This window comes from Carcharodon carcharias, chromosome 12, assembly GCF_017639515.1.
Source record: "Carcharodon carcharias isolate sCarCar2 chromosome 12, sCarCar2.pri, whole genome shotgun sequence".
Classification (NCBI taxonomy): domain Eukaryota; kingdom Metazoa; phylum Chordata; class Chondrichthyes; order Lamniformes; family Lamnidae; genus Carcharodon; species Carcharodon carcharias.
The window spans coordinates 40,195,674-40,213,752 of record NC_054478.1 but is presented as its reverse complement, the minus strand read 5'-3'; the positions used below and the strand labels follow the sequence as shown (position 1 = coordinate 40,213,752).

General features: G+C 40.3%; 1 protein-coding gene across 3 annotated transcripts in view; it reads right to left on the bottom strand.

The window, feature by feature from the left end:
- The window catches only part of zeb2b (zinc finger E-box binding homeobox 2b), a 133,659-nt gene that overhangs the window by 68,832 nt on the left and 46,748 nt on the right, over positions 1–18,079 (bottom strand). The window contains exon 2 of one of the 3 annotated variants that reach the window (XM_041201709.1): positions 12,485–12,553. The exons of the other annotated variants lie outside the window; for them this stretch is intronic. The gene's annotated coding sequence lies outside the window, so the exon portion shown is untranslated. The remainder of the gene's footprint in view (positions 1–12,484; positions 12,554–18,079) is intronic. 3 annotated transcript variants of the gene reach the window in all.

The following is an 18,079-nucleotide window of genomic DNA, read 5'->3' as shown; positions in this document are numbered from 1 at the left end:
GCCTATGGTTTACCATAGCAAATCAAACAGAATTTCTTTGGCTGGGAGACACCAGCAGGGGCTGGAGTCATTGGCACTGGATTCACATGTATAAACAGAGGGCTGGGGGTTTTATAGGCTGCAATCACCTCAGATAAAACCATACTATGTTCAATGGGATAACAGTGTCAATCCACTGTCAGTGATAAGATCATTATGCACTCTTTCATAGCTAAACTTATTTTTCTTCAGCACTGCTTCTCCAGTGGCATGTAATGCCATTACATCATTCAATCTCCAGATATCTCAGTTAGTAAATGAACAACCTCGTGCTGAACTGAGCACAGAGGCCAACAAAATTCCCAAGCTCAACATACCAGTATCTGCTAAGTTAACTTGAATCAGCTGACGCAATAGGCGAGCACAGCATTAGGCCACAGCATTCGTTTTCTGAAAAGAGTCAAAATTAGTTGCGGCTCCTGCTCCTGACTGCTATCCAGTGACTTATACTTGCAAGTGCATTTATATGAATGCCATGTGAGACAAACTTATGTGTAATGCTCCCATATTTGAATAGCCACTTATCCTGATGGAACCACTGTAGACTAGCCTGGCCCTGATCCTCCACATAGACTAAAGATATTCCAGGAATGCCTGAACTACCTGCCTTTATGTGTTGACAGTACAGCAGGCAATTAAGAGGGGAAACAGCACAACATGACAAGGAAAAGAATTGATCCTAGTTTTATCTCAAATGTCCATTGTAAATTCAAACCTATATTGAGATCAAGGTAGTGGGGAGTTTTTAAGTTCTATTAAAAATTTATTTCTGTGCAGTTGTTCAAAAAAAGTTGTAAGGATAAGCCCAGCAACTACAAACCAGTCAGTTTAACTTTGGTGGTGGGGAAGCTTCTCGAAACAATTATCCAGGATAGAATTAACAGTCACATGGAAATATGTGGGTTGATTAGGAAGAACCAGCATGGATTTCTTAAGGGAACATTGTGTTTAACTAACTTGCTGGAGTTTTTTGAAGAGGTAACACAGAGGACTGATGAGGGTAATACTGTTGATGTGGTGTATGTGGACTTCCAAAAGGCACTCAATACAGTACCACACAACAGATTTGTGAGAAAAGTTATAGCTCATGGAATAAAAGGGACAGCAGCAATGTGTTTACAAAATTTGTTGAGTAATAGGAAACAGCGAATAATGGTTAATGGATAATTTTTGAGCTGGAGTAAAGTTTGTTCCTCAGGGGTCGATATTGGGATTCTTGCTTTTTCTGATATATATTAATGATCTAGATCATGGTATGCAGGGGACAATTGCGAAGTTTGAGGATGATACAAAACTTGGAAGCATTGTAAACTGTGAGGAGGATAGTGTAGAACTTCTAAAGGACATAGATAAGTTGGTGGAGTGGTGAGATCAATGGCAGATGAAGTTCAATGCAGAGAAATGTGAAGTGATTTATTTTGGTAGGAAGAACATGGAGAGGCAATAAAAAAATAAGGGGTACAACTCTAAAGGGTTTGCATGAGCAGAGGGACCTATGTGCAAAGGTCATTAAAGATGGCAGGACAGGTGGAGAGAGCAGTTAATAAAGCATTCAGTATCCTAGGCTTTATTATTAGGACATGGAGTGCAAGAGCAAGGTTATGCTGAACATGTATAAGATGCTAGTTAGACCTCAGCTGGAGTACTGTGTACAGTTCTGGGCACCACCTTTAGGAAGGATGTGAATGCATTAGAAAGAATGCAGAAGAGGTTTACAAAAATGGTCCAGGGTTGAGAAACTTCAGTTATGAAGATAGACTGGAGAAGTTGGGACTGTTCTCCTGGGAGAGGAGAAGGATAAGAGGAGATTTGATAGAGATGTTCAAAATCATGAGGGGGCTAGGCAGAGTAAATAGGAGAAACTGTTCCCGCTTGTAAAAGGATCAAGAAAGAGAGGACACAGATTTAAAGTGATTTGCAAAAGAAGGAAATGCGATGTGAGAGAAAACTTTTTCACACACCAAGTGGTTCGGGTCTAGAGGTGGAAGCAGGTTCAGTCGAGGCATTAAAGAGGGCAGTAGATGATTATTAAAATAGAAACAATGTGCAAACAATGTTACGGAGGAAAGGCAGGAGAATGGCAATAAGTCATAATGCTCATTCGGAGAGCTGGTGCAGACACAATGGGCTGAATGGCCTCCTTCTGCATCGTAACAATTCTATGGTTCTATGGTAGTTCCTCAGATAGATCAATGGTTAAATTTACTGCATGACATCATATTGAACTGTACACACCATGAAAGCCCCAGCTTTTATCCTTGGCCTATACTGAGTTATTCAGCTTCAGTTTGGTTGCACTGAGGGTGCCCAACGGGCATCTACTTAGGGAACTGAAAAAAATTAGTCAAGAGTTTTGATGCTCAATAAAACAACGGTTCATGAAAATGAATCACTCATCAAAAAAGAGTTGGTAAACAGAACAATATTTCTCTCTAGCCCCAAGTTTAAGTAACATGATGCACAAACCACTAGAAGCGTGCAGAAGACAGATATGCTTAAACAGCAAAGTAATAAAAATCAATATCCTGGAATATTCCCCCCTCCTTATCTGTGATAACAGCATTGGTATTAAGTTTTCACATGTAACAACAGCGCCTATCAGTTTCCACTGTTCTTCCTATGCCAGCTATTATAGGGCCTATAACCACCTGGGGGACTGCACTGGCAGCAAGGCTCATCCCACAGAGTTGACCAGATGCCAGCTTCATTGCATCAGCGTCAATTTGTTTCAACCCAAACTGGACAAGGCCAAGGCACACAGCTCACCCCCACCCACTCTCCTTTGCAAGGACTCACAAAACACACTGCATTGTTTCAACAAAAAAGCGAGAGGGTAGGTAGGCAATTCAACTTATTTTTATACTTTCTTTTGTACTGTTGTGATTAAGGTTGCAGAATATTTAACCCTTGAGCTCCCACGTATAATTAAGCATTCCATTTCCAAAAGGCGAAATTTTTGGCATTGTTGCACGTCCTATTCATTCTTTGGATTGGAATGGCAGCCTAAGTTTAAACTAAAAAAAAAACTGGTTATAGCCTGTAATGGAAATAACTGATAAGCCCAGCACTGCCCACCTGAATTCTTACATCTTTGTTTTTATTTTTTTTTCTCATAGGTTTTCCTTTCTCTGGAAGATGTTTGTTCCCTGCTAGAATCAGTCTAGATGGTTGTTAGTTCCTTCCCCAAATGACCATTGTTTATGTGTGAGCCTTGATGGTGCATGCCAGTGAACTGTGCGGGGCACCACAGTCAAGGCTGATCCTATCCTCACTGTATTTCCATGCATAGGCTCTTACATGCAGCAGATCCTTGATTATGGTCAAGTTTGGGAACTGTGGCTATTTTTCTCAGCCTGCCCCAGGAGCATTGAGGCCCACTGGAGGGCCCCTATATATTGTCTTAGCTGGGATTAAGTAGCTGCAACACTGGGTCTAAAATAAAAACAGAAAAAACTGGAAATACTCAGCAGATTATACAGCACCTGTGAAGAGAGAAAGGGAGTTAATGTTTCAGGGCAATGACCTTTCATCAGGACTGTTCTCCTATTCTGGCAGAAAGGTCATCGATCTAATATACTAATTCTGTTCCTTTCCCCATAGGTGCTGCCAGACCTGTTGGTCATTTGCAGCATTTTCTGTTTTAATTTCAAATTTCCAGCATCTTCAGAATTTTGCTTTTGAAAGCCTAGGACCTTCCTGGCTTGTATGACACAGCTAATGGTCGCCTAAACCTGCTGAGCTATCAGAGGAGTCATAATGCCTTTCCTAATGTTACTGTTATTTAGAAACTACTTTCATTTCATGAATAAATGTGCTAAAAGTCTACATTACTGCACTGAGATGGCTGCTCAGTTTAACTGGGTGTGACAAATGGACCTGAAATTCTTTTTGTTGTTATAAAGAATTTGTGTTAACAAGGGCGGGGAGATGGATTTTCTTCTTTCTTGCTCCCAGTGGGGGTCTGTTAGCTCAGTTCACTAGGACGTGATGCAGAATGAAGCCAATGACGGGTTCAATCCACATACCGCCTGTGGTACTTCATGGAGGCCTGCGTCCTCACCTTGCCCCATACTTACAGAGTGGTGACCCTCAAGCCATATATAACCAGTTGTCTCTCTTTAATGGAGAGAAATTCCTATGGTCCTTTGTGAACTATACTAATTACTGCTCCCAGTGATTGAATCAAGCACTTTCCAGATTGGACTATGATAAATCCTCCTTTAAACCAAGCTCCTACTTGAAGTGGTTCTACAATGTACTGGGACATCTGCTACACTGGAATCCATTCTATTTACATTATGGGGCAGATTTCAGAGTACCACCTGCAATGAGAAACCAAAGGCTACACTTGCACAAGACTGTGCATGTCCATTATCCCAACATCCTACAGAAAATCATCAGGATTACTTAGTTGTCTTTAAGTGTAGTGAATACAGCAGGTATTTAAGTGAAAACTTGAGAAGAATTGACAATAGTCTTAAATGTCATGTGCAATAGGAGGTCAAACCTACGTTGAAATCATGACAGTGATAGGCTTGTAAACTTCTGCGAAATAACTTCTGAAGGAACTCTGGGTAAATACATTGCATGGTGTAGTGTGGCCAAAAACACCATGTAAGTCCAGGATTTGAACACAGGTCTGTGCTGTCTGAGTGGTACTGAGGATCCAGGGTTAGCCCTAACACCCCAATACTTCAATAATCCCTGCATCTGTGTGGGCATTGGGTGAGTACTGGGCTTGAACGCAATGGTGATTTGAGCAAATTTTCTACTGACATTCACTTGCAGATGAATGATGCTCACTTGCATATAGTGCAGGAGAGGCTGCTTGTGCCTGTGGAACTGACGTTTAGTAGAAGTCAGCATATTCAACAATTGAAGGGTAAGAGGAGTAAAATGGGGAGGAAAATATATAAGGTAAAGCTCAAGGGACCAAAATTGCTATTTTACCAAATATTTGAAAATATTCAGTTGCAAATCGTTGAAATGTTCATTTTCTCAGAATGCAACATTGTTTCAAACAATGGGATAAAGTACAAGCCACACACAACACACCTTTTGAAAGTTCACTCCTCCAACTATGGAGTCTTCAATTATTGTAGGGAATGTCTCAACGATCAATAGAGAACGCTTACTTCATTGGTTAGGTGCTACAGACTCTTATGGACTGTGCAATGGATCACGGATGTGACTCCTTGCTTGGTGGAGGAAGGCTACCAGGGTTAGAGGAGACTCCATTTTCCATATAATTCAAGTTTTCTACAAGCACATCTTATATAACTATGCTGGTACAGAGTGAACTCAACCTTTCACATTGTAGAGGACACAATGACAATACAGCATGGATAAACAATCTTTTTTACTAGTACTATACTCTGCCCTTCACTGATAGAGCAATGAGAATCCAGTTGCCCTCATGCAGATCAAGAAAAATAGTACACAACAGGCTATCAAATCAGTTCTGAACACAGGTACAAACTCAGGAGAATTAGAGGAATCAATATGAGGCACTAAACAACAGTGATGAATGGAGCAGCAGTAATGGCAGATGATGAGAGGTAAACTGATCTTGAGTGAAGGTCTCTGGCAAGCTGAGTGCCCTTGCTCAGTTACATGGGGTTAGGGAGCTTAGATAGCCTACTTTGAACAAAGGTTGGTACAGTGCCAAGAACCTATTAATCCCTTTCCTAATCTCTTTACATGGAGGGTAATATGAATAACGTGGAGTGTGGAGCAGGCCAACACCTGTATACGTGAGGGATAACTTTCTGACTTTGTAGTTCCAGTAGGGAGCCTCGCCTGCTGGAAGCATATATCGGAAACGTGTGCAGGCTTCATAAATGCTGATTCACCAGGCTATGCAATTATCCCTGTGATGACACCTTCCACAGGAGCGACGTCATTATCAAATGGTTGTCTACATTGCCATCTGCCATTGAACAGATGTAAACACTAATGGCCACCTCAGATATGTAGATCAGGGTACAATAGGAATATCTCTGCAGCCGTTGCTAAAGGTTCTCTGAGGCATTGGTGGTCTAATCTCAAGATGCTTGTTTCAAACTTTTAGAGAAATGTAACAGGCGATTTGGGGCCGGGAGTGGCTGGACCTGGGTAGGTCGGGATTTGGGGTGGTGGGGGGTGGTGGTTGGGGGGGTGGAATTCCATGATCTGTATTATGTTCACATAGATCAGTGAGCATCACGAGATGCTCTTTACCAGCAGCACCTATAGACCATCACAGCTGTAGGCAGTTTCAGCTCACATCAGCAGCATTTCTGCATTTCACCTTACCCTTGCTCTACACACTTTAGAAAGCAATAAGCCAACAGGATTCAGGTAAAATTGGCATTGATACAGGCACACTAGAGTTGGGCACAGACACAGATAGCAGGTCTATCTGTAAATATAGCCACTTGGCAGAGCGTTCAATCACCTGTGCAAATCCTTTAATTAGGAGAGCACATAACAGCAAGTCATGTGCACAACAAGCAAGACCACAACAGACAAGTGCAACCACAATACACATGAAGCAGATGCCTTACCATTCCTACACAATTGAATAAAATTCATTCACTTTCATTGTGTCTTGCAGTCTGTCATTCTTTTAGCGTACAGAGCAGAAAGCATCAGTTGTTTAAAAACAAACAGAACAGAAGCATTGCTCTGCTAGGAAAGTAAAACTATCAGTTCACTGATTGTTATGGGTCCAGTGGAAAGTAATCATATTTGCTGTACAGTTGAAAGGCAGAAGCTTAGACTGCCTGGCGATAAAAGCAATACCTCAACCTTCCAAACTATCAAACATCAACATTTTCTCAGAGGCCATAAGTCCTAGAAAATAAATCTTGTATCTTTAGCACTAAAATTCCCATTCAAAAACATTTAAACTCATCTATGCTCTTATCATTGCTTTTAAAGTAAATGAGAATAGTTATCAAGTTACTAGATACCTTAATCAACATTTGTTATTATTATTTTTATTTTGTTTCTCTCCTCTTCCTCCAGAGTATGTCCCATTCCCCATTTCTGGCCATAAGGCCTGAGGACTCAGCCTGTGGCGATACTTTAAAATCTTCCTGTTTCATTTACTGGGCCACGTTTTCTGCCTACTCACAGCTGAATGAGAAAATGTTGCTTATTTGCAAGTTGAATGTGTAGCTGCAGAATGGGGTACAAATTGATCATTAATGACCTTATAAGGCGTAACAAACAAAAATCTTTTTAAATTACCATTTTTAGAAAAATAGGAATGGTCAGAGCTACACTAGGCAAGAAACGTGCATTCCACCCCCACCACCGCCCCCCCTCCCCCCACCCCCACCAAATCCACCATTTTTTGGTCATATCTATTCTTCTGTTTCAAATGGCAGACACAGATAATTTGATGCAAAAGTAAGTTATTTTCTCTCAAAAAGTGTTTTCTGGGCGAGGCATGAATTACATTTCCACTCCTTTATGAAGCACATTAAGAATAAAGGCTTACATCTTTAAAAAATATGACCTCTGAGTATTTCAGGGAGCCAATGAAATTCCATTTGCTGCAGTTTTAATGGGCTAGAGTGAGAGAAAAAGCCCTCCATCGTGATACCTAGTAAGAAAAGGTCAAGGAGCTTGATCTTCCTGTAGCTGACTCTTATTGGGGTCGGTGGGTCGGTTCATGGTGCAGAAGCAGCACTCCCTGCCACTTGAGTAAGTGAGATGTGCATAAGCACAAAGTTCAGGCTCAGCTGTGCATCACTTGTAGTCGTAATGAGGAAAAACACTGTTACAAGATTCCAGAGATGCACCAATGTCCTGGACCTCACAATAATCCACATTTAGCACAAGCAACAAGCTTGTTTGAGAATCCTGAGTACATGCCATACAGTAGTTACATTGCACTTTTCATTTACATGAATCAACTGTTAATATTTAGTCCATCACAGATGTGTATCTGTCAACCTAAGGAACTTGTGGTTGGCAACAGCAGCACCAATGCTAAATTGTGGGGTTGGCAAAGACTAGCAGGGGAGGGGACAAGACATTACCAAGTCAAATATTTCGATGACAAATGCTGAGGCATTGACATCTGGTTGATAATGATTCTGATCTTCTAATACCGATAAAATTGGTTCTATATTGGATAGTAGTGAAGAGTGGATATGACTGCTCGAAATTGAAGATGAGGTTACAATGAACCTTTGGAAGAGAGAATAAATATCCAGGAACTAAAATGGTTCAAACAATTTGTTTTGTAAAAAGATGCTGCTTAATAGTGCATCTCAGTTCTGAAATTCAACAAAGATAAGCAGGAAGTTAATTCTCAAGCTCCAAAGAAGGTGCACAAATAGAATGTTGAGTAGCCTCTCACTTGAACACTGTCTGATATATGACAGCTTCTGCTATAACACACATACTCTTTCCTTCTCCAGTGATACAGAAACTATATAAAACACCATCTGTATAATGTAGCCCAGCTGTAATGTGCTTTTACATGGCTCCCAAAAATAGCCTTATGAAGAGGGCCTTATACAACTGTATTCATATAATCTATAAAAGTTTTAAAAGAAAGCTGTTGACTTTTTTTTTGGAAAACAAAGATCAATAAGCTCCACTCCAATTTGGCGGGAAGAACTTGCATTTAGCACATTTCTAAGACTTATCCTTGATGTTTCTCGACAGGAACCTGGATTTTTCTTTGTAAATTTTATGTTGCTTCTTTATTTTGGAAGGAAAGGAGGCAACACTGTATAAGAGCAATCAACGTAGGACTCCCTGATCTGTATGGCTCAGGTCCTTACAGCTTTACTCCACCAGGCCATTTGGGGCCAAGTAGACTTCTCCTAATTAACAGTCAATGAATGACTAAAGTTTGGGTCTAATTCTGAAATATTTATGGCCTCAAAGGTACACTAACTTAGATCATACCTAGGTCTATCAATCAAATTTTACCTCTGTTCTTGTTGAATAATAAAACCAATAAAAGAAACAGAAAATACATTAAGCTGAGTGAATACACAGTCAAGCATACATCAGGCAGATTGTTATGTGTTCTTTTTGGAGTGTTTAATGTTGCATGTATTGTATTAAAATTACATTAATGGTTATGTTAGAAATCCCAGGAGAACCAACAATTCTATTACAGTGTTTTTATATTTTAGATACAAAGGTTGGGGAAATCCCTGCCACCATTGCATAATTTTTTGCGGGATCAAGGGATTGTGAGTTTCCCTATGTTCTTACAGGATACCACCTGCAACTCACTAACCTTCCCCATCTCTCTCTCTCTCTTCATACCTGCCCTGTCTTGCAAAAAAAATGAGCCCAGTTGGTGAAGTCAAGGATGAAAATATGTTGATGATTTTGGATTCTTTTTGATCACCAATGCTATGTTAAAATGTGCAGATAGCCTCCAGACAGGAGTAGAGGCAAAACTCTAGGCCTCAACCTTACTGTATCAATAACATACAAAAGATCAATGTAAATTATTGATGACAGCATTAGAATATTGTGGTGCAGTGTATTGCAGATTTGAAGATGTGTTGAGTTATATGCTAAGAGATGACTGTACAGTACTCCAAGAGCTAGGTATTGCCATGGCTATAATTAATGAGCTATAGGAAAAATAATTATTTAGAAACAAGCTGGAAGATCAGACTTGTAGAATGGTAAATAAAGCAAAATATATCTAAGAAGCTCAGACTGTAGGGGTTACTCATAGGGCTGAATCTTACCTATGTCGGGCGAGCTGGGCAGGAGTGGGCAGGGGCGGGCATGGAGCTAAACACCACTGGCGATGGGCTGCACGCTGCCATTTTATGTGGGTGGGCCAATTAAGGTCACCCGCAGCGCAACGCGTGGCCTGTAGCACTCAGAGCTACCTGTGCGGGCTGGGGGAGGAGGGAGAGTCGGAGCCTATGCACGGAGCTGCCTCAGGGAGGTTAAGTTGATAAAAAAATCTTGTTATAAATAAAGTAAAAAATTATTTAAACATGTCCCCTCATCTGACAGTGTCACATGAGCTGGGACATGTTTGTGGGTGTAGCAAAATTTATTAAATTATCTTATAAAACCTTCAGGAAATCTCATCCCTCCCGTGGATGAGGTTTCCTGAAAAACGAAAAGGCCGCCTGGGCTCTTTGCCCGCACACCAACCTTTAGGTTGGATGGGCAGCGGTGTTAATAAGCTTGATTACCTTTTTAATGGTCTTAATAGCCCTCCGAACGAAAGATTGAAATGACTTGTGATGATGTCGGTACACACGCCTGATGTCATTGCGTGTAATTTTATGCGATGGTGTGTTGGGCCCACCACCGCACACCAACGGCAATATTCTGGCCACAGTCAATTTGGGTTCATGGCTTTTGATGTGTACAGGGCATATCTCTTCAATAAAAAGAAAAGGTACTTACAGTAAATTCAATCTGCAAAGCATGATGTAGTGCCATGTTATAGTTGCTACAAAGGCTCAGTTTGGTAAAAGCACTGCATTGTGGGACAAAGCAATGCAGACCAGGAAGATCCCAGCACCGCTACTGAGCTACCTCAGAATGTGGCAGTCAGGTTCATGACAACTTGTGAAAGGATATTGGGGATAGGCGGGAATGTGGAGCTGAGGCTACAATCAGATCAGCTATGATCTTATCAAATGTCGAGAGGCTGAGTGGCCGACTCCTACTCCTAATTCATATGTTCGTAACTAGCTTCAGCAGCCCTAAGCAAGAGAGGGATAAATCATTCATCAATCTCATTTCTGATTGTTGTCCAATTGGCCTCTGCTAGAAAATGAGTGCATGTGTGTCCATGTGAATGTATGCACAAACGATACTGGGCTCAACTGTGGTACTTCATAGTAAAATAACTTATTGTGCTCAATGCGTATCCTCACACATTAATGTTGGCTACCTCAACTGGATGTCATAGAAAAGCTGGCACCCATGGAGACACATCTTAGCATTAGCCAGTACTTTTAGGATATAAAGAGAAGGAATTGGGGATGAAGAATGTTTAAAAAAGATAATTTTGTTTTCATAGAAAATAAAATTCTTAAACATGTGAATTTACAGAAATTTATGATAATTGGCAATTAATCGTTAATTTCCCAGTTTTTTAAGGAAATAGAGTCAAACAGATTTACCGTAAATTATACTGATGCACAAGTCCCTTCTTAATTAAATATTGGAGTCACTGGTAAATTTTAGCAGCGAGCATTAAACTCATCCTTCAACTGAATCATTGTCACTTTAAAATATGTACCAATGGTGTAACAAGTGAAGTTTCCCAGTGATCAGTTACATGTTATTCGTTTCATTTTTAAAAGTATTTTTTACATGACTGTGAATATCAGGAAAATATAATAATTCTCATAATGTTATTGCAGTTTATTGTAAAATACTGGTATCTGTGTCTATATGTGTATGTGTGTGTGTGTGTGTGTGCGCGCGCATGCGCACGTGTGTGACTTAATTCAATTAAAAGCAGCTGGTCTGAAGGCTTTGATGTAAGCATGATAAACATGGGGGAAGTTTAGAATGTAAGGTGTAGAAGGACATTTGCATTTTTAAATAAACCAGACTAGATTGTTTTCAAAGGCGGGTGAAATGTGTCACTTAGTTTAGAAACAGTGTGTTTATTTTTCCCAAAGATTACTTGTAAAACTTAGTGCTATGATGGATTTTTATTATCAGAAAGGTAAAGACATAGTGAAACAATGGGAAATGGCATTCAAAAAGAAAAATATGTATAAAGGAGTGAAGGCTGTATGTAAGGGTAGGCATTTTTAAGATCTAACAATGAGTGAAAAGCCTTCAGCATCTATGCCTCAAGCTGCTGTCTTCACAGAACTGAAGTTAAGAAAACTCTGAATTCGAATGGTTCAGGGTATTGTGTATCACCTTGCCTGGGTCTTTTAAAATCTATGTGTCTTACTGTTGCCTTAACGAAAGTGTAACTGGGAGTCAGATTAAGTAGGAGATTTAGAATTTTTCATAGTAGTAACTTGTAGGTCCATGTATGTGTTTAAAAACATTTCTCTTATTAATAAATGTTTAATCTAGTTTTGTGAAAACCCATAAGACTTGGTGGTCTTATTACTACTGAATTCAGGGCACACAGTCAAAATTTATACAAATTGCAAAACAAGTTGTGGCAGTTGTTTCAGGTTTCCCTTTGGGATTTGAACAACTCAGCATTTACCATCGGCTGTACCATAACAGTGAATCATTTTTCATATATTTGGGGGCAACATTGATACCATGTTCATTAATTGTAGCACTAAAGCAGATTCTGAAAGAGACTTGCTATTAGCCTTAAAATGTATCAAAAACTGAATGAGGCATCTCATCTAATTCAACTGATGCAAATTATTTAAATTGGGTAATAACTGATTCTGGGAGTAAAAGCAAGGCAGTAATGTCATCTCTACACTTAGATCATTTTGTAAGCCGCTCAAGTTTCACTCACATGTATGCCGATGTTATTAAGATGAACTCATCAATTAGGTTGCTGCTTTGTAATCACTTCCAAGTTACCCTAAAATAAAAAGACTTGCATTCACATGGCACCTTTCATGATCTCAAGACATCCCAAAGTGCTCTATAGCCAATGAAATACTTCTGAACTCTAGTCACTGTTGGGGAAACATGACAGCCAATTAGAGCACAGCAAACTCTCACAAACAGCAATATGGTAACAACCAGATCATTTGTTTCTGTGATGTTGATTGAGGGAGAAATATTAGCCAGGACACCTTCTCTTCTTTGAAATAGTTCCATGGGATCTTTTATGTTTACCTGAGAGGGCAGACAGAGCCTCAGTTTAAATTTGAATCTAAAAGGAAACACTCCATGATTTGTTTCTCCTCAAAATCATATGTTTGCAAACAAATGTCTCTTCATAGGCACATTTCAGAGAGCCACAGCACAGGCTTCAAATGAAATGAATGGGGTGAAGTTTAAGGCTTTTAAAACCCTCTGCACTTTAGTGCAGAAGACTGCACTAATGCAGGATAAGAGGATGTTTTTCAATTCAGATTACCGTAAGTATTTCAAAATGAATTTCAACCCTGTTATTAGAAACACAGAATGATCACGTGGCAAGCACTGAATTACTCGCTTGTTGCATCTGATGAGTGGTCCATGAACATTATAAGTTTAATTGTTAATTTGGCCTTTCTCCATCAAAGTCCTTGCAGCATTAACCAGCTCCTAAGCAGCAGCAAATGCACCAGTGATGGTGGCAACCACAACACAAGGACAGAAGCACCATTGGGGCTTCTTCAAATATACATAACATATTAAATTACTTTGCTACTGCATTATTGACAGGTCAAAAGCCCTGAAGTTTGCTGTACCTGCAATGGCTGTGTAAAGTTTCAATTTGACATCATTCGCTAACTGTTTCCACAAACAATGCTTTCAAGTGGCAGTTGAACAACCTTAATGGGCCAGTAAACTATTTACCTTCTGATAAGGTAAATCACCATTGAGATAATGCACTGATAAACCAAAGTAAATATGTGCACAGCTCACTGTTTTCCAGAGTCTCTTTCTTACATGCACATACCTATAGTAAAACAGATGTGTGCTTAACACATATGACCTGAGACAGGCCTAAAGCCATAACTAGATAATTTTTCACTCACACACCGATTGCGGCAGCTTTCTGAGGTGAAAGAAACTGACAGCGCAAACTCTCCAGGGCAGAACTTTCCAGTCAAGTGGATCAACGTACTGAAAATCACTTATGAATAGTCATTAGTCCTTCATTACAACCCCCTCACAACCCAGTTCTTTTTTGCAACCAAAATGCCTTTTGTCATCTTCACAAGGTGCATCAGTTAATTGCCGATTGACTTTCTTTTAAACATATGACAACATGTCACAAAGCAAAAATACAGAATGTTGCTTCAGGCATCCCACTTAACTCCTTGATTTCCAGATTACTTAACATTATCTGCAATATTTCAAGGACAAAGTAGTCTTTTCAAAGATTGACATAAGTACAGTAAAAAGAAACCTCCATATTTAATCATATTTACCCACAGTCATTTTATTAGCCTGGCTGAATTCTGGTCATAGTAAAGGAAGACACTTCATGGATCTATTAAGTAGCTTTCTAAACAGACAGATTCCAAGTAACAGCAGTGGTGAGAAGTACTGAGTATTTCCTTTTCTGCATTACAGTGTACATAATTTATTCCCACAGTTATTTTACTCTTCTATCTATATAATTTTTGCACTGACAAGATACAATAAGATATTAAAGTATGAGGTGCTAAACTGACCTGCTAAAGAGTTTAGAGAGTAGCTTTTGGAGAGGTGAGAATGTGGTTCAGTAATCTGCTGCTAAATAAATCCTGTACTGCATGTGTGGATTGCAAAATAATCCGCTTGGTTTTATATATTTGACTGTGAGGATTCCATTTATATGGCTTTTAAAAACTAGGTGAATTTGACTGAACTAGATAAAAACTCACTGTCACCTCAGCATTAGACTACAATCTTAAAACAATATATCTTAGAGTTGTGTTGTGAATTGGGAGGGGTGCAGTTTCTCAAAGAAGTGGGTTTTCTTGCGGATTGAATAAATTGTAAAGTATGTTGAAACAGGATATGGCATCATAACATCTTTATGAAAAGTTGTGTACTGGCCTGAGCTCTGCATCAATGGAGAAATTTATTGCCAGTGTGGAGCTTTCATTTATTGGACCATGTTTTCAGCCCACTCACATCTGAATGAGAAGATGTTGCTTAGAGCAAGCAGTTGCATGATTGGGCTAACACATATTGTAAAAAATTACTAAAGTTTACTATCTGTATGAGGGAGCTATCTTCATTCTAAGGCCACAAATTCCCACTTGTAGTACAGATATTGCTGCCCCACACATTTGTCTAAAGCATCAATGATGTGCCAGAAGGTACCAGTGTGTAACGTGGGTGGGGAACAATCAGTCTGAAGCAGATTTGCTAATCTCTAACAATAACAGATCTTCTGAAAGAAACAACAGTAGGCCACTGTTCTTCTGAATCTTGCTCCTCAAACAGCTCAATCTCCCAACCTGCCTACCTCTCTGCACCAACCCCCACTGCTCCGCACCCCCCCCACCCCGACCCCACACACACAGACACATAAATTTACCCTTTTAGTTATCCAAACATTCATTTACCTAAAGCATTTGAGATGCGGCCCAAAATTCATTCAGGCATTGAAAAGTTTGATCTTTCCCCCAGTAATTTTCTCCCCTGAAGCCAACAATCCTTAGCCACCCTGCTCTAGTTCCCATTCTTCATGTGTGAGCCTATTCAGTAAGTGGCTAGTTGGTCATGAGTGGCATCACATCTGAGCCAATATTATCCTAAGCCAATATTCACACCCGTCTCACTGGTTAATTTTTCCTTCTCTAACCCAGGAACCTTGGGTCAATGCCAATGCCCTTACCGATGCCCTGGTCCAGAAGTTCACACTGTTATATATGAGGGATCAAAACCAAGGAGATTTCCAAAAAGGTAAAAGACTGTATGTGCTGGAAACCTGAAACAAAAGCTAAAGCTGCTGGAAATCCTCAGCAGGTCTGGTAGCATCTGTTGAGAGGGAAGCAGAATTAACGTTTTAGGTCAATGACCTTTTGTCAGAACTCTGCTAACTGTTCAGGTCTTTGACCTTTTGTAGGATTTCCAGTTTAGAAACTCCAGTAACCACGACATTCATTGAACTTACCCGCAGACTGTGGCAGAGGTATTTTTAAAGCAATGTCTTGCCTTGGGATTTCTCTTTAAGCCCTTTGACCATTGAAATTCATAGTTTCAAAGGTACTTTCCTTCGACAGAAAAAAAACCTTTCTTGAAATATTCCAGGATGCTACACAGTACGATTAAATGAAAAGTGAAGGACTATAAAAGACTCCAGAAGTTATAGCACTCTGCAGAGAGATGAAGAGAATACAAATTTCTGTTCTTTTCTTGTTGTCTTTTGCTGATTAAATCTTACACTTGCATTAAATTCTGCCTTGGGTGAGCCAACAGAAAAAGGCATTTCTCCTTAACACCAAAAGCATCTCAAAAAATAGTTACTAAGGAGTAATTCACTGGATTATTTCATTGAAAAAAATCTTTTTTTTTCTAACTTAGCTCTTGACTGCTCACATCAGCATCCATTATCCTGGAAGTTGGGAATCTCAGCAATGCACAGAACAATTATTCTACAACAGAGCTGTGGCAAGGACTGGGGTGCTGAAGGTGGGCGGCATGGCATAATGGAACCACTGTTGCAGTATACACACTTATTGTGGAGCCTGAGCTTGCCAAAGTGTAAATGCCTTCTTTTCTTCCAAGCACAGAAGCTAGATTATACAATTGCGAAATTCAGTAAGAGGGTCTGACGGGGTGATTGGTAGCGACAGAAGCTGGCAGCACCACAGTGCTGAACACTGAGGTTACTCTGTGGCATGTACTGCAGGTGTACCATCATCTACTCAATACCAATTGTCAATGAGACCAGAGAAAGAATTAACTGTTTCCGTCCATTACACAGTTATAGAAGTCAGCCTACAGGTTGTTTTTCTGTTAGTTTTTTATTTTGTCCTGCTCACTTCACAAAAGAATTTTAGCTTCAGGGAGCAGAAAATCTAGGCCAATGTTCCCATACAGCACTGAGGGAATGCTGCACTGTCGGCGATACAGTTTTTCAGATGAAATGTTAAACAGAGGCCCCCATCTGCCCTCTTAGATGGACATGAAAGACCCCACGGTACTATTTTGAAGTAGAGCAAGTGTGTTCTCCCAGGTGTCTTGGCGAATATTTATCCCTCAACCAAAATTGCTAATATATAAACCCAGATGATCTGGTCATTATCGTATTGTTATTTGATAGATCTTGCTATGTGCAATTTGACTGCCACGTTTTCCTACACTATAACAAATTCAAGAGTTCTTCATGGGCAGGGTCTTCCGGTCGGCGAGCTGGGCGGGGTCCACTCGCCGATGCGTAAAATGATGAAGGATGATGTCGGGTGGAACTCCTGACATCACCCCACATCATTCCCATTTTTAGATTGGCGGGGGCGCAGCCGAGTCAGCTGCGCACCCGCCGACCTGTTAACGGCCTACTGAGGCCATTGAAAAACTAATTAAAGTCATTAATGGACCTGCCCGCCCAACCTTAAGGTTGGCAGGCAGGCCAGGAGCCCTGGCGGGCTTTGGAAAAAGCATGAAACCTCATCCACTGGTGGGATGAGGTTTCATGAGGGTATTTAAATTTTTATTAAAGGTTTCAATAAAAGCTATGGACATGTCCCAACTCATGTGAGTGTCACACGAGGGGACATTTTTTTTATCATTTGTATTACAAATTTTAGTTCCGAGCCGATCTCCCTGAGGCAGCACTTAGCGGCGCCGATCAGAGGTGCGTCTGCCCACGCCCGTTCCCGCACTTCCTCCCCCAACGAGGGGAAGATTTTTCCCCATGGGCTGTAAATTGTTTAGGCATATGCTGACATCGTGAAAGGTGCTTTAGAAATGCAAGTTCTTCCCTCTGTCTATGCTGTTATTCCCCCTTTTTAATTTTTGCTCCTTGACCCATCACCATTGCAATTGTTTTCTGCCAGCCAGGAGGTCATGGTGCTCTGGGCCGGCATGCAGTTTTCCAAAGTGGCTGCCAACTGTTCTAGTGAAGGACCGAACTTAATGTTTTCCCTTTCTCAGGCGCCAATGGACCTGCTTTGTATTTGTCAGCATTTACAAGTTTTTCTTGCCTTTTTTTTGTTTTGTGACTGCCAGACAGGTTATGCCCTGTATGAACTACCAGACTGCCTACCAAAGTGATGACAATAACAACACACTGTTTCACTTCTGCCAGCCACAAAAACACCAAAAAAATGCCCTAGTTGGTACTTTTTATATATCTTTTAGACATTGAACATATCCGGTGGTAATGCAAAATGTTACAGTGAAAATCTTAAGTGTTACAGTGAATTGAATTCAAGAAGTGTCATTTTCTTTGAACATAACCTATGACACACCAGCAGTTCAGCAATTGTTTCTAAATTTAAATTAATCTAAA